Genomic DNA, 24,281 nt, shown 5'->3' with positions numbered 1-24,281 from the left:
AACATTGGTCAGTGTCGTGACCATGTTGTTGGTGATATGCACAGTATTTTGCTGGGTTATGAGAGGGAAGGAGTGGATTTGGCAATGGCCTCGGCTCCAGGGGCTTTAAGTGCCCTTTCCTGATTAATACCCCCAGAGCCTTGGACAGGGGCATATATAATGGGGTGAAGGTTCTCTGGCCTCGAGGTTGGTATTTGGTGGTTTGTGTGTTGCTTCCGGACGCGCCGGAGAAAGGTGTAGCTGCCATGGGTCTTGGAGGGGGAATGGTGGTGACCATGCTTACTTCTGAAGCTCTAGCATTTGCGGCATTGCTGGTGCCTGTATTGTTGTTGCTGTTGAAGGTTCTTCTGGGTTGCTCTCTGTCATTATCAATCAAACCCTACTTCAAGGCATCCTCAATCTGTACTCTCATCTCATGCAAATCTGAAAAGGTAGGGAAAGGGAGCACGATCATTTTCTACATCAGCTTAGGCTGGAGATTGCGCACAATCATCCGGATTTGATCTTTATCAGTAGGCCTTAGGGTCATCATTGAGGCCTTCGCCTCCACCTGGCTACGAACTCCGAAAAGCTCTCCTTAGGCTCCTGCCTTGTTGTCTCAAGATCACGGGTTGTAATCTCGATTTGCGTATTATAGGAGTACTGTGCAATGAAAGCCTCGGCCATCTCATCCCAGTTCCGCTTAACATCGTCTTCTAATTTTGGGTACCAGATAGCGGCCACACCCGACAGGGTCTGGCCGAATAATGAAAGCTTCTACGGTCTGGTGAGGCCCATCGGCCGTAGTATATCTGAGAGCAACCGGAGATGCACCATGGGATCCCCAGATCTGTCAAAGCAGTCGATTTGTGGCATTTTGAACCTATCTGGCAGCGTCACAGCCACGTCAGTGTACCCGTCCTCAACGTCTGGGATGGACTTTACCCCTTGGGATTTCTTGAACAACTTCTCAAGCTTGCTCAATTTCAATGTTGTAGGGTCGACCTCGAATTCGAAGGGAGAGTCCGGTAGGTTGGTAAGTGTTTTGGACAGCTGGGGTAAGATTGGGGGCGGAGCCGGCCCTATTGGAATATCCGTACCCTCCTGGACATTTGGTGTTTCCCTGGGTGTCTGAACCCCTGGTGGTTGAGGAGCTTGATGCGAAGCAGATGCTCCGTTTTGCTGTTGCAACCTGGTGATTAGTTCGGCCTGCTGGGCCATGATCGCAGCCTGCTGCTTGGAAAATTCCGTTGGGCGGACGGCGTCCTGCTGCATAAGTTTCATACTTTCTTGGAGTTGACGCATCATTGCCTCCATCCCTGACGTGTTCTACTGATCCATTTGACCGACTGGTATATCTATCTCTATGGCAACAATTGAGACCTCAGCCTGACTGTCCACTGATGGGGTAGACCACTGCTCTGGTAACCTCTGCTCAGATACACTGCGTTTTCTCGGCCTCCGTCTGATAACCGGGGTAGAAAGTGGAACACTGGTTGTCCGTCGACCAGATCCTCAGATCGATTGAGTCTGTGACCTCTTGTCCAGAGTGCTTGGGGAATATCTGTTTGGTCTGAAGCAATTGTGCTAAACTACCTGGCAAAAAGATAAATAAAGCAATAATTAGGAAATAAACAACCAGACAAACAGACAGCATAACAGCTTTAAATAAATACACAACACACAGTTGGGCATTACAACACACAATCGATAAGCTGAAAATACTGTTCTCAAACACTGATCATTATCCCCAAATCACTGCCCCCAAAAACTGAATCTGATACTCGCAGATAACTGATTCCCAAAATACTAAACTGGTGCCCGCAGGCCTGATGCCCAAACTTGCAAACTGATACATGCATTCCTGTAGAGACGCACTCTAAAAGCACATAACAAGCAAGTGAGAGCCAAAACACCCCTATGTTGGGGTAGGGTTTCCCTGTCCTATTTTGTCAGGAGCTAAGGTTTCACTATGCACACAGCGGTTTCAAACAACCTATAATCGGGTAAGTAACCTGTCCTAGCTTGGAATGGTCACTATGGATTTCAAATATGCACTAGGTCGAATGGTCAAAAAGGGTGCCCCGGTAAAACCTGGGTTTGTGTCCCCGTCGTGGCAGAGCCCGCAACCGGTCAGCCTTATGGCACGCTTCGCAAAGCGAGCCTTCGGCAAACCGTTCAGGAATAGCACACGGCAAACACGGTGTCCAAGGCGCACCAATGCAAAGGTAATGCAAAGAAACACATAAGTGTAATCAAAACATGATATCATGAGTTCGAGTCGAGTTTTCTAACTCCCCAGCAGAGTCGCCAGAAACTGTAGACGTCCCCGAACGTCCCGGGAGGGAAATCCTGTTTTGTTCATTGGGCTCACTACAGTTCGGACTCAAAAGTCACGATCCTGTATCTAATCTCGCAGAGTGCAATGCAAGACCAATGAATCATCAAAGAGTCCAAATGTGGCAAATCGTTTTGAAAAATAAATTTTTAGAAAGAAGTGCCAAACATGGACTGCTTTGCCAGATACAGAGTCGCCACCTAAATATTTTATTTTGGGGGAATTTAGGAAACCCTGACTCGTGCCGAAGGCCACGTGTCCGTCATCACCAAAGTTGCCTAGGCTCGGGAACTTCGGTACGATTGGGGAAGGTCACTTCGTGAGCACCCCCGCTCGACCGATCAAAGATCGGCCTCTACTAACCATGATATCGAGTTTTAAAAACATTATGCATTCTTATTCTGGTTATTAGCCTAGATTAACTACGTGATGCGCACAGCATACAAGTATAGACTGGATCGCCTAAATTGGAACAACACATCTCATGTTTGTTTATTTTGAAAATGGTTTGATGGTGCTACCCGCAAGTAGGCTAAGACGTGGATTTGCCACCCTCAGGTGGGTTTAGAAAACGTGATGGTTTGCCACTCTCAAGTGGGCTTAAAACTCACAGTCAATGCATTATTCCAATTCGGATAATCCAACCTTCACCCACAGGCATTCAGGCAGGTATATCACATAAGCACATAGCCTCATGGTAAGCATGCTATCATGGCAGCCACTCACACACATGCAAGGATGCTGAAGCATAAACACTTACCGAGTACTCCAAGCCAAAACATAAGCTATGTTAGAAATCCATGCATGATCCTAACTATGCTGAAATGCCTAATGCAACACATGCAAGAATGCAACTACAATAGGCTCGGCTATTCTAAAGATGGCATGTGAAATGCTACAACTAACAAGTATTCAACTCGGAATTGAAATACAATGCAGTTAGTATGATGCGTCAAGCCCGGTGCATGCAAGACAGATGAATGAATGCAAACATACTATCATAAGTATGCTAATTGAAACATGCCCTAAACTAACCATCATAAGCTGGTAAATAAAAGGGAGAAAGACGTGGGGTTGGAAGATATACATCACACACACGCACACTTATTACAACAATTGGCCCTCTCTTGGAGGGTCTGAAAGAATATTACACAACCAAAATAAATAACGAATTATTACACAATACTAATTACTTAACAAATGAATTAGGTAAGCAAAGTAAACTAGCATGCTATGCTACGTGCGATGGACTGCCTCAACTCTGTTCTGAATGATGAAGGATGCATGCATACTCGAGTCGCCTTGTCAGGAAATTCCATCGCGACGCCTCGCCTCGCCTTTGTTTGCAATTGATCTCAGAAACTTGCACAAAGCTCCAGAAGGCTGAAACTCCACCTTGGAAAGGCCACCGACCAGTTATTAGCATGGGAGACCACCTGCCGACCACCCTTTGTGGTGGAGACCAAAGAGGGTGGTTGGCCTACCAGAAAATCTAGTCGGCCGACCAGTTTCCACCTCTGGTTTCTGGTTTTTCTGCAACAAAGGCAAGAGAGAAAAAAGGCAATGTATTTTCAACAAATGTGTGCATGACCACTCTCCTCGTCCTTGCACAAGCTCAAGGGAGTGTAGTCCTCGATCCTCGTGCCACCAATCATGCATCTCGATGCATGATGGCCGAGAAGTTGAATTGCACGACTCGATGTGAAATGAATGCACATATAAGCAAGTAAAGCCAACAACTCTATCACGGACAGTCAAGCGTGTCGGCGACCGAGAATCAAGGCACGTTTCGTCACTTAGAGTACGAAACGTCCCTCGTTTCCCGTGTTCGGACTAAACCCTACTCCAAACACAAAGCAATGAGATGGCATACACAATGCGACTAACATGCAGCCTAGCGTACGTAATGCTACGGGTTAAAATGGCATACACAATGCCCGCGACATAACATGGCATACACAATGCACTTACGAAGACTATCATGCGCACATGAACTAAATGGCATATACAAATGCAAGATGGACTTACACCAATATGAGTGGACCTCAGCTACACTCACATCAGTGGCCATGTGAGGGAAATGAGACAACCGAAATACATGCAAACATGCACGGATGCAAAGGACCGATCCTAAGGCACAACAAGCAACTCTAACTAAGCATGGCAAAGGATGAAGTATGGCATGCAAACACACATTTTCCAGCTCTGAAACATAATGTACAATGGTCCCGAATCATGCAAATATGTCACACAATGCATGCAAGATGGCTCAAATACCGAAACTAGTGAAGCGGGTTACACTAGAGGTACACAAAGCAATGTATAAATGGAAAAACCAACCCCAAACAGACCCTAGGCAGGTCTAAAACAGTCGGAAAATGGCCTAAAATGATGACTCAACATGCAAAGAAACGAAGCTCATGCAATGGTCCGAAAACGAGGCATTTATGCACAACTCTCAAACACGTTTAAAGAGTGGAAATCATGGGAATATGGCATTCATATAAGCTCTGAAATATGATGTATAATGACCCCAAAGCATGAAAACACCTCAGTATATGCATGCAATAGACCTCAAATCTCAAAGCTAGGCATGGATATTGAACTACAAGCATGCAAAACAAGCATCATTCGACCATGAGACCCAAAAATAGAGTTAAGGCAGTCCAAAACATGCACAAAATCAGTTTAAGGTATGGCCAAAAAGTGCTAACATGAAGGGCCAAAATAACATTCAACATAGGCTAGTAAGCATGGTTTACACTACATGTATATGAAGCACATGAGGGGCCACCAAACCAGCCAAAAAAAAAAATATGGCATGCCAAAATATGACCAAAAACCCACTGAAACTCATCAACACATGTTAGAATGAAGTGTTCCTTTGAAAGGCCAATGAGAGGGTTGTTATACACATGTATGATGGACACACAAAATGGCAAAACTACCTTTGGACAGAGGTTATGAGGGCCCTAAAACTCACTGAAAATGGCCTGAAATGAGTCTAGGAAGCATGCAAGTAAAGGCCCCTTTGGAAGGTCTTGAAGAGGATTACTCTACACTTGCATAATAGACATTCAACATGGCAAAAAGGGCTCTGGACAGAGCCTATGCAAGTCACAAAACTCACAAAAAGTGGCCTGAAACATGTAAATAGGGGCTCCTTTATAAGGCCAACAAAGCTAGTAAACAAAACAAGGGGTGAGAGGGTCACCCCTCTCTGATTTTGAGGCTCAAAAACACATGTTAGCCACTGAAAATCCGCTGGATTTCAGTGGCTAAAAGGTCAAACCAAGGCCAACACAAATGCTCTAATGCATAGCTCAAAACAAGAGGAAGTGAAGCATGCAAGGGGGTAGGTAACCCCCAATAGAAAAATGGCCTTAAACAAACATGTTTAGAAGCTCAAAAAAATACTTTTTTCAGTTTATGACGAAGCCTAAATATGCTTTCAAATAGAGCTAAACTATGAAGCAAAATAAGGCTACAAAGAGGGAAATAGAGACTTACCCTTGTAGAGAAGAAGGCCAGCAACTTCTGGACCAAAATAGGAACTCTTCAACCTCTGAAAATGAGCTCCTAGGTGCTTAGGTTGACCATGGAGGTATTGTGCTTGGAGGTGTAGTGCAATGGGGCCAAGAACTAGGAGTTTTGGACACCATAAGAGAATGATATAGAGAGAGAGAGAGAGGTGTATGCCTTAGCCAAAATTTCTCAACCTCGGCTCATGAGGGAGAGGCTTCCTCTTATAGAAGAGGAGGTCCATAGCTTCTCTAAGAAGCCTGGAGCAAAAAGGCCAAGCTTCTAAAGGAAGCTAAACCAAAAGGGTCAAGGTTCTTGATGAAGCTAGACCAAGGTCAAGCTTCCTCAAGAAGCTCAACAAAAGGTCAAGCTTCTCTTAGAAGTTAAGCAAAAGGGACCAAGCTTCTTTAAAAAGCCAAAACAAGAGGGTCAATCCTCGGAGGATGGGGCAAATGCCTCCCAACTGGCACAGCTAGATAGCACTCAAAGAGACAAAAAAACAGAAGGCTGGCCGACCAGTTCAAGTGGTCGGCCGACCACTTGCCCTGGTCGGCCGACCAGGGGTCAAAAGGTTCAAGTTGAAAAGGTGGTCGGCCTACCCATATTGGTGGTCTCCCAGGTGAATGCAACTCAATGGTGGTATGGGAGACCAGAAATTGTGGCTCAAAAGTGAGGGAGACCACTTACCTGTCAAGAAAAATCTGCCGACCGGGAAAAGCTGGTCTCCAAGAAGAAAAGGTGGTCTCCCACCCTACTACCACCTTCCTAACAATGAAACTAGGGTCCATGCCAAAAATGAACCCACACCGATGCGAAACGAAGGTTCGGGGGCCAAAACGCGCAGCCGGGGGCCCCGAAAACAAACTATTAAGCATCGAAAGTGGCATGCGACCACAAAGGTGGTCTCTTGGGCAACAGTGTCCCTCTAAGGAGACGAAACAATGTGTGTGCCAAAAATCGGAGCAAACGGAGGTAGTTAAGCGGTCCCGAACTGAGGCACGCGGCCGACGGCTTCGAAAATCAGAAACTGGTCTCCAAACGAGAAAAATGGCCTACGACCACAAAACGTAGCCTACGGCCACTGAGAAATGGTCTACGAGACCTCTCCCTCCCTTCAGGAAGAGAAAACAGAGAAAACAGGACCTAGTTCGCAAATCGAGGCAAGGCACGAAAAGGTTCCGAAGCCCGGAAGCAAGGCTCTCAGCCGAGATTTTGCAACCTCAGAACGAGCACAATATGCAACATCACCGAGCACTCAGATGGTGATATCTGAGTCTTAAAGTCGGTCAAAAATTGGGTGTCTACAGTCTTGTATGCCGTTGGTAGAAACTTTATGATCTATGGGAACATTTGCACTTGATTTTGCAATGAATTCCAGTGTTGTTAGTCTTCCAGTTTTAATCCCGACCCCCTTGGTATCATGCCATGATGTTAAACTTGCGGCCTTTCTAAATTAAAGTCTCTCATTATTGTCCTTTAATGAATGTCTGCTTTTGCTACTATTTCAGGAACTCTGTGGAAAAGGTGGTAATCTTTTGCTTGCTCGAGCTATTTTAAACCTAAAAATCACTCCATTGTTTAGAGAATCATCCTCAGTTATGGCTGCTGTGTCTAGGCTAAAGTCTAAAATTTTAACAATTGTAAGTCCAAGTGATTGGCATGACTGGAGGCTTAGGCTAATTGAAAATTCATCTAACTTTTACTATGTGATACTTTTTTGAATGAACTCCATTCACTTACCAACCATGACTCCTATTTCTACAGCTGTTGCATCTGTGTGAAGCAGAAAGCATATCTTACCTGGATGAGATTGCCAGCACCCCTCAAAGCATGAATTTGGCAAAATCTGTTGCATTAGAGGTTGGTCAGCAAACCCTTTCTAGTTTGTATATTTTTACTTGTCATGCAATATGATGACACATGTTTTAATGTTTGTGACACGTGCATTTTAAAATTTGGACAATTTCAATCATTTTTTGTAAGTAAAAGAATTCAATTATGATGCCATTAATCATCCAATTAGTTTCTTTATCATGATCAACCTACTTTATTTTTTGATATCATCTCTTTTTTCCATGGAACCTGCTTATCTGACAAGCTTGTTGGTTTTAATACAAATGTTATTGTGTAGGTTCTTGAGTTACTGAAGACTATGCTTGCTAGAGATCCCAAAAAAACTTAATGCTTTCTCTGACAAAAATTACCCAATGGGCCTTTTGCAACTGAATGTAATGCGCCTGGCAGATATCTTCTCTGATGACTCAAATTTTCGCTTTTACATCACAACATACTTTGTAAGCTTTTTACTAATGCCTGTAGCTTGTCATGAGTCCGTCTAATTCATATACTTGCTGTGATTCCCTTTTGCTAGTTTCTTATTTGTTATTGTAGTTCTCTTCATTGATGTCTTTATTCTCTTTTAGCCATGGGAAATCACATATTTTACAAGAATGTGAAATACTGCATTTCTGGTTGAAAGTTATGTCCTGTTTATGGGATTTACATATGAATGGCTAACATTGTATGCTTTTTAAAATCTTTTCTATGCTGAGGTTTGCTGCTAATTCATTTCATATCTCTTCAGACAGAAGTTTTGACTGCAATTTTTTCAGTCTCCCATCAAGAGTTCTTGTCTAGTTGGTGTTCATCTGACCTTCCTTTTCCGGAAGAAGATGCTACAGTGGAGTTTGACTCACATGTGGCATCTGGGTGTGTTTTGGATTCATTGTCATCGTCAGATTTACTGAATGTAATGAGTTCAGGATTCACTCTCGTTCCTAGTATCATGCCTCGGGCTTCCTATGCGCATCAGAGAGTATCATTATTGGTCAAAATAATAGCAAATCTCCATTGTTTTGCACCAAAGATCTGTAAAGGTTGGTGTTTTTACTAACAATTTTTTTCATGCCAACTGCTATAAGAATTGTATCGCAGTTTTCTTGATCATTACGTGTAATATCTGTTTCATCTCACGGAGGAGAAGGATGTCTTCCTTAACAAGTTTCTTGAGTGCTTACGAGGGGAGCTACCTGAATCATCAGCTTCGGATGCTGAAAAAGCTCGCATAGTTATCAAGAATCTACGTAAATATTAGTATCTCATTATTAGTTGATGTGCAAAATTAAATGTGTTTTTATGTTTCTAATGACTGACATGTGTGTATAGGTTCCTTGTTGAGTCATGCAGAGTCTCTGACTCCTCCCTTTTTAAATGACGAGGATGTGCAACTGTTAAGGTGATTTAAACCTAAATTGTGTAATTACCAATTACTTCTATTAATATTTCCTTGATATTTTGTTTTGAGTTGCTTGACAATATCATGATGATTTCTGATTCTGAACTCACCTTGCGATGATCAATCACGTATTCATTAATGCAACATGATTACAAACAACTAAAACCATTATGTTTGCTTTCTCTTCATATATATGTATATATGTATTAAGTGTATCCCTACTCCATACTTGTCTCCTAATATTCTGTAGGCTGTAGAAAGCCAGCAACACACAATTTGAGACATCTTACACTTAAATATTTTAAGCCATTCCCGAGCTTGCACTTCTCTTTACAAGTCTTTTTTTAGCTGTTAAAAATACACACACACACACATAATTTAAGACCTCCCACATTATAGCATGAGTATAATTAGTTGAAAGATCAGTTTTAGTCCTTTTACCTGAGCTGCTGGCCCATGATTCAGAAACATGCCAGAGAATTTTATTAAAGGGGGAGTGCTCTCATGTAGTCCCTACTCGGTGATATATGCCTTCATGGCAAAGGTTTGGCTTAGATTATTTGGGTTGACCGATACTTACAGAGGTTTGCCTTGTGGTTGACATATACTAATACCTTTAGGCCATGTTTGTTTGGGCGGACTGGATTAGCATTCCTATGACTAATAGTCCTAAGACTACAAATCCGTTGGATTATGTATCCTATCTTAACTAATAGTCAAGTTTAAAATAATTAGTCCGTACTTCAATTGTTTAACCAAACATCGGATTAATAATTTTATTGGACTATTAGTCCAATCCCAAGCTCATGTCCACCTAAACAAACATGGCCTTAGGTCACATTTGTTTGGGTGGACTGGATTAACATTTCCATGACTAATAGTCCTATGACTACCAATCCGTTGGATTATGTATCCTATCTTAACTAATAGTCAAGTTTAAAATAATTAGTCTCTATTTCAATTGTTTAACCAAATATCGGATTAATAATTTTATTAGACTATTAGTCCAATCCTAAACTTATATCCACCCAAACAAACATGACCTTAGTACTCTTTTTCTTTTCTCTCTCTTTTCTGTTCTCTACGTTTCTTTCTTTTTATTTCTCTCTCTCTTTTTTTTTTTTTTTTTGGGGTTTACTGTTATGGTTGATTACTGCTGTGGGATTGCCTATTTATTTACAAGCAAAAGTTAAGCGGTGTGGTGAGATACGTGGCACACATGTATGCTGTGGGAGGTTGTAAAAGTCAGTTGTAATTGGTTCGAACACAGAGAAGCTTTTGTTTCAATTCTTATCCGTTTGCCTTCAACCTTTTTCCATGTAAGCATAGTTTTGACTTTTTTGCTCCATATCTTGTTTTTGCTTTGGTTTTGTTTCTTTCTTTATTTGTTATTTATTTTTGCTCATTATTATTTTTTTGTTTTGTCTCTTTGTTTATTATTTTACTATTTATATTTATTATTTTGTTTTGTTATTGTTTTTGTTTCTTTTTATTATTTTATTATTATTTAGTTTACTTCTTATTATTTTATTGTTTATTTATTTATTATGCTAGTTTATTATTTACTTTTTTTTTGTTTGTCTTGTTTCTTTTATTATTATTATTTTTATCTTTATAATTATTAATTTATGTTTCTTGTTTACTTTATTATTATTATTATTATTATTATTATTTTGTTTTCTTTGTATCTTTTTCTTCTTATTATTATTATTTTTTTTTTCTTTATTATTATTATTTATTATTAATACTTTTATTCTTTTTTTTCTATTTACTACTTTTGTTACTTTTATTTCTTTCTATTATTATTATTATTATACCTTTTTATTCTTTTTATTTGTTTATTTATTTTCACTCACTTATTATTTACTACTTACTATTTCCTAAAACTTGATAAAAATAAGATGTGAACACACTTGATATTTCAAAATTTTTTATTTTTCATAATATTGTGTTTCTAAATGAAATCAGTGTCTATTTTACTTAATAAACTCAAAATAGAGTAAAATTTATACTACAAATATGTTTTCATATTACTCACATATTAGTGAATTTAAAGTTAAAATTTTATTTTTGAATAGTTTTAATAAAATTAGGTGATCACATGCTGTATGATTGCCTTAAAAAGCCGAACCAAATGCATTATTAACATTAGGAAGTTCAGGGGTCAAACTACAAATATAAGAAACTTCAGGGGTCAAAATATAAATAGTAAAAAATTTAGGGGGCCAAAATGTAATTGTAGAAAATTTTTAGGGTTAAATGAAATTATCCCAAATTTTAGGGACCAAATGCAATTTCTAAAATTTTTGATGACATGGCTGTCTTGCTAATGTGTCGCTAATTGATTTGCGAGTCACTAACATAGTTACTGACTAGGCAACTGTGTGGCACTGACTGTGTGCTGACATCATCTCTATGTCATGATGACGTCATCATTTGGGGAAGCCATATACCAAACTTTCCGACAGTCACGTGGGTTATCTGGATTTCGTTTGAGATGTTTTTTATTTCTGACATCGTCAGAAAGCTCTTGACGAGATGAATCTCTTAAAATTTTCTAAACACAAATTTTAACACTTTGATTTTTTTATAATTTAATTAATATTAAATTGAAGTTGTTAACAAATTTTTAAAACATTATACGGAATAAATCTGAAATAATTCTCAACATGCAAGTGAATAATTAAATTCACAAATCGCTTAAAAAATCTAAAGATCCAATTTTCTTTTATCCATGCTTAAGTAATCTTATTCAAAATGTTAGTAGTCCAAAATTATTAGTTCTATTTTTGTTTATTTGTTTATTCATTTTTTCCTTTCACTTAGGTAAACGTGTAGAGAAAATTAGTACCAAAATATAAAAGACAAACAGACAAACAAAATAAACTAGCAAAAAGTAACTTATTTACTAATAATCAAATAAAGAAAATAAAATGTAAAAATAAGTTACTAACCACTCCCAATAACAATCCTATAATTTTAGGCAATTAAATTAATTTTAATTCCAACAGTTACTAGAATAAAACTATAATAAACTAAATTGATTTATCAAAACTATTTATAAACAAAAAGAATATATTTTAAAATTGTTGGTATTTTCAACAATAATAGAAAAATAAATTAGACAAAATAAAATAGATAAGATAAAAACAATCTTTATTTTAATTCTTAGAAGAAATACATGACTAGAAAATAAATAAAAACGCTAGAATATATTATAAGATGGATTCACATGGACATAAAAAATAAAAAAATAAAAACAATATATAAGAAATAGATTGAATCAGAAAGCTTGAAGAACAAAAACTACGGAATGGAAACCGAGGCCCATGTATCACACAGTGTCCTTAAAACAGATTCACCGCCTTACTAGTACAGTACTAGAGGTCTGTCGGCATCTGTTTCCCAAGATACAATGGTTGAACGTCTGCTACAGTAGCCCTCACTAGAGCAGCTCCGATGAACTTGAACATTAGCAGTACTCTCTCTAACAAGAACCAAAGGAAAAGGATTAGCAAAAAAGAAGATGAAAAAACCTTGAAATTTTTGGTATAAGAATCCATCTTTTCATCTCTAAAAACTCATCTCCATTTTCTGTCTCAAAAATCTCTTTTTTTAAAGTTGGAGGACAAATGTCTCTATTTATACTTGTATGGGAGTCTCAACCTTTAAGGCCAACATCAATAGGGTTATCAAATTACCATCAAATGCCATCAGCTCTAGCCGTTAGAGCTAGATTTACAAAGGTTAAAAACCTCAATGTGCATTATATATACAAATAAATATGTATATAATGTGACAACTCGTTTCAAGTGATTGCTTGAGCGGTGAAAAGACCGCTCGAGCGGAGATGAGGTGCTTCCAGTAGTTTTTTTTGCAGGTTGAGAGACCTCTCGAGCAAACAAGTGGCCGATCGACTGAAGATGAGGGGTTCCCAGTATTTGATTTTGCAGGCAGAGATACTGAGAGGTCTCATTCATCGCTCGAGTGGTGAAAAGACCGCTCGAGCTGTCTGCGCGAATTCAGCAATTTAAAAGTCACTTTTTAGATCATTTTTTTCACTTTTCTTTTTCTCTCTTCTTTCCTCTCTGTAATTCCGAAAACCCTAGATTTCTCTCTCTACATATCTCTCATTTCACTAAGATTCAAGCCTAAATCCCTTGCAAGAAGTGGAATCTACGTAAAGATCTTACTTTCTACCTATTGGATTTCGATTCTATGAAGGATTCTTCCTAAAGTCTAGCTTTCTTGCTCTTTTCTTGAGGTAGGGTTACTTTTAACCTAATATCTCTTTATTTTGAGGATGATTATGTGGTATTGTTGTGACCATGATACTTTATTTTGATGATTGAGTATAAATTGAGTTTTATGTTTAACAAAAAGGGATTTTACCCAAATTTTTATCAAAATTTCAGATAAACTCTTATGGATTATGAGTATCGATGTTGAGAACTATCACATATATGAATAGGGCATAAAAGCTCCAAGTTAATAAAAAAAAATTAAAAAAATAAATAAATATCCTAGTTTTGATTTTGATGAAAAATGATGTTTGGATGGAACTGACTTTCAACTCATGAAATTTAATAAACATTAGACACAAATAAATGGATAACTAGATTTTGGAGTACATTATTAATGTATTTTGAATTGGGATTTGTGGATTTGGAAATTGTTAATCCATGTATTGTATATTTTACTAGTCATCTCATGTATTTATGAATGCTTGGTTACTTGGAAGGTGGTAAGAAATGGGAGGTAAATAGTGTATGAATGCGAGTAGAGAGTCGGTTTTTGAGAACGATGTGTTATGTTGGTACCTACACGGGAAGTTTAGGTGCCTAAATGCCCTGTTTTGAGCTTATCACTGGACGAATGTGGAAAAATATTTTTGGGTGTCCACTGGTCCTGCCGTATAATAGTCGGTAAAAGTGGAAAAACGGATGATTTTGGGTGCCCACCACCCGCCGTATTAAAAGCCGGCAATGTGGGGATAGTTTTGATTATAAATCTATGTATATGTTGTATGGGGCTCCTACGAGGGATTCATGGTATATTTACCACCCCAATGTTGAGAAAGGTTTTCAAGTGGAACAAAGATGTAATTGTTTTCCTGACCTTTTTATTTTTGAACGTAAATTTTAAATTGTGTTTTGGGTTATGATAATGCCATGTGGATTTTAAGTATTTAGATTCTCTGTTAAATATATCTCTACTGGACATATACCTCATCCCTATCTAACATTTTCAGGAGTTGGTAATGTACCACCACCTCCATGAGAAGGAATAGACTCTTTTGTTTTGACTGGAGCACCGAGGCTCATTGATGTTTAATGTGAAAGTGCCGAGCTTATTTGTTTAGGACCGTTAGTCCATTTTTGTTGTAACAAGGCCATGCCTTGAATTTTTGTAAGCAATTAAGAAATCTTATTTGTATCCTCTAACTTGTTGAACTATGTAATATGAAAGTGTATTTAATTTGTTGAACATGGAACTGTAAATGGAAATCTTAGTTCAATGAGAAAGAGGACCTTTTGGGTTAATGTTATTGTGATGATGATAAGATTTCGGTTCAACCATGTTCTAATTAATGTTTTACATTAAATTATTTGGGGGGCGTTACATATAATGTTGTTTGAATAATCTAAACAAATAGGTCACAAAACAGATGCGGGTCTTGAGTCACAACCTGATCCAAGCCCAATCCCAAATCCATGCACATGCACAAGCCCAGGCCCAACCCATAACAAGACTAAGGCCTCATTTGGCAAGTGGTGATTTTAGCTAAAATGTCAAAAAGTCACTAAAAAAACTAAAAAGCCAACAACCTATACCAAAAAGTCAAAGATTCTCTTTTCTCTCTACTTTTTGCACATCTTTCGTAAAAAATTGAAAAGTCATCCCAAATATACTAGTTTTTTTTACATCATATTTTAGCCAAGAAGTCAAAAAGTTACTAAAAAAGTCTGTTCCCAAACGAGGCCTAACTCCAGCACATGCACATGCACATGCACATTAGGCATGTCCAAACCAAGACTACGTCCAAGTCCAAGTTCAAGCCTAAGCTTTAAGCTCCACTAGGCCTAGTACTGACCAAGACTAAATCCAAGTCCAACTTTAATTGATACCCACTTTATGAGACAATTTCTTATTCAAAACTCAATGGTTTCAACTCATTCTTTTTGTATTGTAATTTTCTTATTTAAGAGATTAATAAACCCACTCGAACCCACCTCAACTGGCGGTTACGTCCCACTTTAATGTAGCATTAAAGTTGTCAAGAAACCATTATTTTCCAACAGTTAAATCTAAAGGGAGAGAGAGAGAGAGAGAGAGAGAGAGAGAGAGAGAGAGAATTTTTGAATTTTTTGATTTTTTTTCTAATAAGGGTCACCGGAGCTTGGAGGAAAATGGAGAAAGTAGCGTAGGTGGTGGCAGTGCTGGTGGTTGGTGAGGTGAGGGGGCAATGGTAGCTGGAATTTAAGCTAGTGTTGGTAATAGCGGCAAAGGTTATCGGCCGAAGTGGGGGTGGGGTGGGGTGGGTTAGGGTTTGGGAGAGTAGGGATGGGGATAAATTTGTAATGTATTGTTAGGACAAAATTCTAATAAACACTACAACAAAAAATGATTTTTACGGCGCGCAATGCATGCCGTAAAACCCTTTTACAACGTGCAACGTGCGTCATATTATGACCAGTCATGGAAAGTCATTCACTTTCAACAACATACTTCGCACGCCGTTAAAAACTATTTAACGGCAGATTTTGTGCGTCGTTGTTACTTTTTCTACGACATGCTACAGTACGCCGTTAAAAACTATTTAACGGCAAATTTTGTGCATCGCTGTTACTTTTTCTACGACTACTTTTGCACACCATTAATTGGTGAGACAAATAACGATGCTGATTCCGCACCGTAAAATATGTAATACAACGATTTAATGCTAGTCATTAAATATTTAACACAACGACCTATTTTGCACTTCGTAGAATATGTATAATTTTTTTTTTAAATTCAGAAGGTTCTATTTCAATTGTTCTGTACAATCTAAAAAAACATTACAAATAAATTTCACAAATATATATATGTACATAAGTATCAATCAAGCACCAAAATATTATTTCAAACATCAAAAAAACTATTCATAAGTTTCGAACATCCAAAAACTGTCTGCACATTCCAAACCATCCAAAAACTAAGTTTCTAAACATCAAAAATTATCCTCAACTTCAAAACCATCCAAAAAAGTTATAAATTATAGATATTTAAGATACTAAATTTTCAATGTTGACTTCACTCTCTTGAAGGTGAGAAGAGTGCAGAAATATGTTGAGACTCTTGATATGTTGAAGATCAACAACTTAATGCCAAATAGCAATGAAAGTCAAATAAATCCCACAGTCGCAATTCTATTTCAACAGCAACAAGCGAGGTGTTCGGTTGGCCATTTGTGAGGCCTGCTGGAATCAAAAGGTTTTGAAATTAGTAGACTAAAACTAAATATATGGAATGTAACTTTAGTAACAATACAAGTAGAAATAATGTAGAAGTGAATATTCAAAACTATGAGATAACAAAAAGTGAACATCTTCGTTACCTATGTTCAATTATCAATGTGATAAATCTACATATACAATTTGTTAAGCATCAAATAAGACCAACATATACAAAAATTCCACAGGTGAAATTCCAAAATATTAAATTAAACAACATCACCACATGTTTCTAATGGCTATATTTAAATGTATATGTAAAAATATATATCCCCCCCCCCCCAAAAAAAAAAAAAAAGCAACTATCAGAAAAATACCTGTTAACAAGTTCCACACCGAAGAATGCCCTTATGGTATCCATATTTTCGCTGCAAATAAACATTATCGAAGATGATTGCATTAGAATTAAAGAGAAACCAGTACTTATCAAAAAAAAAAAGAAAAAGAAAATTGGTGATCCTTAACAAACACAGCAAGTTGTCTAAAAAGAAGAGACAAAATTTTAAGTGAGCACTACACAGGATAGAAGCATAGCATAACAAATCTCATGAAATGAATGAGGAATAAACAAGGTTTCCAAAAAAAAAAAAAAAGACAAACTAAATTTCATTGAAAGAGAGTCACATTAGACATGAGAGAGAGAGAGAGAGAGAGAGAGAGAAGAGAAAATAGGTAAGCGTCTGCCAATAGTACAAGATACTATGGTAATTGATGAAAAAGATAAACTCAAACATTGATATTATTGAATTGGTGCACCAACTATGCAAGGTATCCAAGAATTTAAAAGACTATCTCAAGGATTTAGCTTATAACTAAAAACTATGAACTTATTTTAACCAATTACAAACAATACATCAATCCAAAATCAAAGTAATTTAATGCCTCCAGCAAAGAAACAAAATACCTGGAACTTGGTGATCTAAGAGATTGAGAGAGAGTGTACAAAAGTTGTGTCCAACATTCGTCAGCATCCTGTCATATATTTAAAGGCTTAAAGCTATTTATCAACATTGCAGCAAAGTTAAAGCAGTAAAATGATATGATACAGTGAAAACATATCTATTGAAGAAAAAAAAGGATATGGTGAAAACACATTTGAGAGAGAGAGAGAGGGGGGGCAAACCTGTTGCATAAAGGATCCATTATGCAGTTGCCCAAATTGAGGAAACACTACAACAAAACTAACTATTTACGGCATCTTGTTTATAGCATGCAGTAAATGCATGTTGCAGTTAGTACATTCTACGACATTTTTCTTTTTTTTTTTGCAAACCGTTAATATTTTGTCAATAACAGCATACATGCCATGTAAGTCATTAATTCATATACTTATAACATGCAAAAGTATGCCATAAAAAATGTATGTTTTTACGACTTACAAAAATATGTTGTAAAATATTTATGCGTAAGACAACATATATTTCATGTTGTAAAATATTATTTTACACGACATGCTAATGAATGTCGTGAAAACTTGTACAAAAAAAATAAATAAATACAATCTAATTTTTTTATGGCATCTAAAAGTATGCCGTAAAAAATGTATATTTTCACGGCATACAAAAATATGTTATAAAATATTTACACTTAAGACAACATACATTTCATGTCGTAAAATATTAAATTTTATATGTTTTTTAATTTAATGATATTTTTAGAAAATTAAAAAATATTTTCCTTCTAAGTATATGTAAATTATTTGAATTTAAAAAGTAACAAAAAAAAATAATTTAAAAACTTACACCACACTTCCTTTTATTCTAGATCCATACCTGTTTTTGTCCCAAACCGCCTCATTCTCTAGAGAAATTATATTTTAATTATAACTAATAATAAAAAATTCTAGACGTTCTTAAATATTTATAAATTTCTAGTAGACATGACAATTTCTTTATTTTTTTCCCATTAAACTAGATATTCTAGTTATAATCTAGATTTTTTTAATACAAAAATAATTTATAAACTTATACTTACATCTTTTTTCCTAAAATTTTCTACTCCAAATTTTATTTATTTATTAATATTGTTAAAATTACACATTCTTTGCATCTAAATTTTTTTTATTAATATTGTCATTTGTTTTTTTAACAAATTTATTAGCAATCTGATTTAAAATAACAATTTTTTTTTTTGAACATATTTATTAGCAATCTGTTAGCTCACACATTTATTTTCTTTTTGTATATACGTCTCTCTCTCTCTCTCTCTCTCTCTCTCTCTCTCTCTCTCTCTCTCTTCTCCTTCTCTCTCTTTTCTCGCCATCGACATCTCACACAAACACACGAGCACCACCAGCGACCACCACCATCCACTGCCCCTCCGATGGTGTTAGCCACACGAGCACCAATCGATTGATTCCGAGCTTGGCATTTGATTTTAATTCCGAGCTTTGGATTAATTCGGTGAGAGCCTTGGATTGCATCCCTTATTCGATTAATTCAGTTTCTCCTCTCTCATCTCTCTTTGATTTTGATTTCATTTCTAGAGTTTTGATTTTGATTTCTAGGGTTTTGATTTTGATTTTGATTTGATTTCTATTCAATTAACCTAAATTTTTCTCCCTTGCAGTTTCACTTCAACTTTATTATCTCAAGCAGCAAGGATTCATAAAGAAACAGGAACTTATGACTTATTTTAAGTTGTGTTGTGTTTATGGCACTTCAATGAAAATTTCTATTGATTTGGTTATGTAACATGTTTTGATGGTTTGAATGTCTCTATTCTTACAAAAATTGTTTCCAATTGCTAGTTGAATTTTGCTTTGTTCTGAATTTTGATGGAGATATTAGTTGCTTAGTTAGTATTATTAAATTTAACTGTTATGCTTGACAACTGATTCACTGTATGCTGTATTACTTGTACGACTATGTAATATTGAAGTTCACATTATTTCATGGGTTTTAAGAATCCTATGAGCCCTTGCCTGTGCTTGAAGATCAACCTAATACGACACCACAGAAAATATATACATATATTTAGAATCAATAAGTTATAGTTTGAATGTAATTAACAATTAAGTAGTCTTGACTTGGTGCTCATCTTCATCATTGGTAAGTTGGGTCTCTCGAAGTAAACAAGAAGTAGGCATGACCGATGACTAAGCCAGTAGTAGTGGTGAAAAATGCAATTGGCTCCATAGCATCCCATGAGAATTCCCAGAATGTAAGACGAAAAAGAGCCCGACCTACATGATAGCCAACCCTAGCCCTAACCAGAGGATGCGTTGGACCTGCTTATGTGCTAGCATGTCAATTTCTTCCTTATTCTCCTGGAACTTCTTTAGCTCATCCCTCCTGGGGTCATCTTCAGGTGTTAGGGCAAGGGCCACTGCTTTTCTAACCAAATCCACCACCTGAATACGTAGAAGTAGTGGAACAACAAAAATCAATTTAAGTAATAATATCAAATATGTAAGGCTTCTAAACAGAAAGGACCATGGCTGTAAGAATTGTGTGATTCATGATTAGATTCATATGTTTTGATACGAGTTTCAACCAAAAAGATGTTTCACCCCTCTATCAAGAAATAAAGAGATCAATTAATTATATTAATGAACTTAATTATATATACATGTATATACAATTTAGTTATGTTGATATTCATTTTATTTTAAACATTGTGTATATTTTTATATGCATATATACATGTATAAGAATATATTATTTTTTCATAAATTATATTAGATTATATTAAATAAAGTGCTCTTGTGATTCATGATTCACTATTGTAGCAAAACGATTCACGGTTCGGTTTGCTATTTGACAATAATGGAAATGACAGATAGATTGGGAGAAAAAAAACTGTTGAGACTCACTAAAATGAAAGTTCATATCGTGTCAACAACTCAAGCCAATTTATCCCAGTTGGATAGCCGATACAAATCTAATCAACAGATCTACGGCATTCTAGTAGGCTAAATAAAGAAAGAAACACACCATCCACGGGTCAAATGTTTCATTTCAATAGTCTAAGAGGTACACTTGCAAAATAAAAATCACCATATGGAGAGAATAATCATAGAAATAATAAACCTCTAAGAAGGAAGGTTAAACTAAGAAGAAAAAGAAGAAGAAGAAATGGCAATCATAATTATGTCTAGTTGGACATGCACACATTATGTATTGAGTGTACCTCATAACTTTGCATAAAACTCTCATTTTATGTCTAAAATACTCTACATTAGTTTCTAAACACAATTTTACTCTAAATAAATAAAGTACTTAAGAAATATGAAATCAAGCCATATTTTGGTATCCTCTTGGACATGACAATTAGATGATATGACACACTTAAACACAAACCTGTACACAACACTCGTACCCAAGTCCAGGTATCCATATATGATATACCACACAAGAACTTGGCACCGTTTGCATTGTAACACAATTTAAATTGAGGTTATACCAGTAACTGGTTGCTGGAGATAGTCAAACTTGGGTTTTAATCACTTGATTTGCAAGATATCACCTATTGTTTAACTGATTCCATCTCATTCTATATGGCAGATGGAAGAGTACATTTTATGTTTAATGTTGTTGGGGACATTGCTTGGTGCAATGGCAAAAAGTTTGGGCTGTCAAGTGTAGTACACAGGTTCAAGTCTGAGAGTAACTACTTCGTCCAATTAAAGGTAAAGGTTAGGAACACTAAGTAACATAGATAATTGCATCAATAATAACTTCACTATGCACATAGCAATAGCAACGACAACATTCACTATGTCAACCGAATCATTTATGATTATATAGTTCTTCATGATCAAATGCACAATCTATGAAATTGAAAACTAAACTTTGAGAAAGTGCTCATTTAATCTGTCATGACCTTATCTTGACTCTTTCATAATATATTCAAAATACAATCAAGTAATCAGCATGGTATAATAATGCATTAAAAAAGCCATATAAAGCATAAACATTTGACAATCCAAAAACTATCACAAACACAAACTAAGAACTTGGAAGTACTCAAACTTCATTAATATGGTATTGTGCCTTTGATTGATCAAAGCATTTCATTTAACATAGATTGGGCTCCGTAGAGGGTTGCTAGCTGCATTTTCATCAGTTTGATGAAGGAGCTCCTAATCAGCAAATGAAATGGACATAATTTTAGAGCTGTAAGCAGAAAGTTTTAGATAGCATCATAATACTGTAATGACAAAAAGGAAAAAAATTAAAATAAAATACTACAAAGTAAGAGCAGAAAAAACAATTGAGAGGGGAAAGGAGGATAAGCAAGAAGCATGAGACAAAGGCTTGAATAAATAATAATTGTGTAACCAATTGAGCGAAGCGATTGCCAAAAACAGAGATTAACCAAAACAGGTTTGAAACATCATCACAAAATTAGCGTTTGGGTATATCACCAACACTGGTTTAGTCATAGGTTATGCCATCTGCACCTTTAGATGCATCTAGACTTGGTGCAAATACTAATGATGAAGATGAGCACTACGTGAGGATGGATTGTGAGGGTGTGGAAGTGTTGCATGATTAATGAGAAGTAGGAACATTTGATTTTCATATAACCGAATGCTTATTGGGCTTGACTAGTTCTCCATTACTATTAGCTGTGATGCAATCTTTTAACGAATTAGTTTTACGATATTTTTTTCCATCTTGTGTGAAGTGTATTTTTTCAGATGAACATGAGAATTTATTATGATTATTATGTTTTGGAGTCTTTTTGTGAGGTAGATTATGTGAATTTTGTTACACAATGAAAACTTAGGTGTTTTGGTTTGATGTGGTAACTATTTCTGCAACCCAGTAGTGAAGGAAATGGTCATGTAATTGGTGGTACGGAATTAATGATGTGATATTGTCGTTGCACCAACTGGAATATCAGTCTATTTGTGCTATGTTAAATCAAGAATAGGCTTTCTAATATGAATGTTTATACCTGTGACTTGTGATTTACTTGAGTGCAGTGTCAGTTGTGGAAATTTAATATTTGTATGATGAAACCTACACATTGAATGAATCTCAACCACACTTGTGTTTCTTCATATTTTTCTTTGTTTGAGTTTCTTATCCCTAGCATTACTCTTACCAAAAACTGATCAGGTAAGTCCCAGAGATTAGGCTAGACAAGACTTGTTCAATTAGGTAACTAGGCTAGAGAAGACGAGTTCAATTAGGCCAGTGTTGTGAAAAGCACGCCTAGGCGTGCGCCTAGGTGCAAGGCGAGGTGAAGCGCACTGTTTGCGCCTAGACAGGTCCCAGGTGAGGCGACTTGTGTTAGGCGCGTGCCTTAAACGCGACTTGAACCAGACGGCAGAGAAGCAAGGCGCACGACTAGGCACGCTTGATTTTTTAACAGCTAGATCTGATCTAACGGCTGCGGGGGTGTGTTCGAATGGCTCTTAACCACAAAGGATTACAACTCATCTACACTATGACCCAAATACGACTCAAATGAACCCTAATCTGTGTCGTCTCTTCCTCTCTCGCCTCGCCTTGGACTTCGACTTCGACTTCGACAGAGCTACTCGACTTCTTCTTCGACTTCGCATGTATGCTTCGCCATCTTCTTCTTCTTCTTCGCCATCTTCTTCTTCTTCTTCTTCTTCTTCTTCTTCTGGTCTTCTTCTTCGATTCTGTTTTGTTTTTTTTGGCTTCAACTTCGACTTCGACTTCGACTCTGACTCTCTCTCTCTCTTTCTCCTTATTCTTCTTCTTCTTCTTCTTCTTCTTCTTCTTTTGGCTGTTCGACTGCTCTATTTTGCCCCTTTTTTTCGTTTTCTTTTTTTTTTCCAATTATGCCTTTAAGTCTGTTAGAAACCAAAAAAAATAAAAAATACAAATACAAATACAAATACAAAATAATTAACTAAAAAATAAAGACTAAAAAAAATAGATTATGATTCTGATTGAAATAGATTATGCCTTTCAATTATGCCCTTTTTTTTTCAATTTTTTTTCCCCTTTATCTGTTAGGGGAAAAAATATAGATTTTGATTCTGATTCTGATTAATTAACTAAAAAAAATACAATGAAAGATAAATTACAAATAAATAATTATTCACAAATAATTAATTAATACAATGTGCTACTAGTCTTTTTTTTTCCTTTATCTGTTAGGGGGAAAAAAATAGATTCTGATTATGATTAATTAACTAAAAAAAAATACACTGAAAAAAAAAATTACAAATAATTAATTATTCACAAATAATTAATTAATACAATGTGCTACTGGTCTTTTTTTTTTTTCTTTATCTGTTAGGGGAAAAAATAGATTCTGATTTTGATTAATTAACTTAAAAAAATACACTGAAAAAAAAATTACAAATAATTAATTATTCACAAATAATTAATTAATACAATGTGCTATTGGTCTTTTTTTTTTCCTTTATCTGTTAGGGAAAAAAAAATTACGAATAATTAATTCATCACACATTACATTACACTAAAATTATTTTCCAAATTGTCTTGAATCTTGATTACTTTTTATTTTTAAACAAATTGTCTTAGTACTATGAATGATTAGTCTATGTTAATTTTTTTATTTTTTACTAAGACTGTGCGCCTTACTTCAATAAAGCCCGCGCCTCGCCTTGCGCCTTGCGCCTTGCACCTAGGCGCCGAGAGACCTTCAGTGCCTTAGTGCACCTTGAGCCTTTAAAAACACTGAATTAGGCTAGACAATACATCTTCAATTAGCAATCTTTCAAATTGGAGATGGAAAGCAAGAACACAGAAGGTATGATTTC

The 24,281-nt window shown here is 36.3% G+C and overlaps 1 long non-coding RNA gene across 1 annotated transcript; it reads left to right on the top strand.

Moving 5' to 3' along the window:
- Positions 1-7,363: 7,363 nt before the first annotated feature.
- LOC145819697 (uncharacterized) lies at positions 7,364-8,012 on the top strand. The gene is made up of 3 exons (XR_014360464.1): positions 7,364-7,479; positions 7,604-7,699; positions 7,971-8,012. It is a non-coding gene; the product is annotated as an uncharacterized LOC145819697 (long non-coding RNA).
- Positions 8,013-24,281: the final 16,269 nt, after the last annotated feature.

Source organism: Camellia sinensis, chromosome 2, assembly GCF_055761805.1.
Source record: "Camellia sinensis isolate YWXY chromosome 2, ASM5576180v1, whole genome shotgun sequence".
NCBI lineage: Eukaryota > Viridiplantae > Streptophyta > Magnoliopsida > Ericales > Theaceae > Camellia > Camellia sinensis.
Note: the sequence above shows the minus strand (reverse complement) of the source record. Positions and strands in the feature narration are given on the sequence as shown.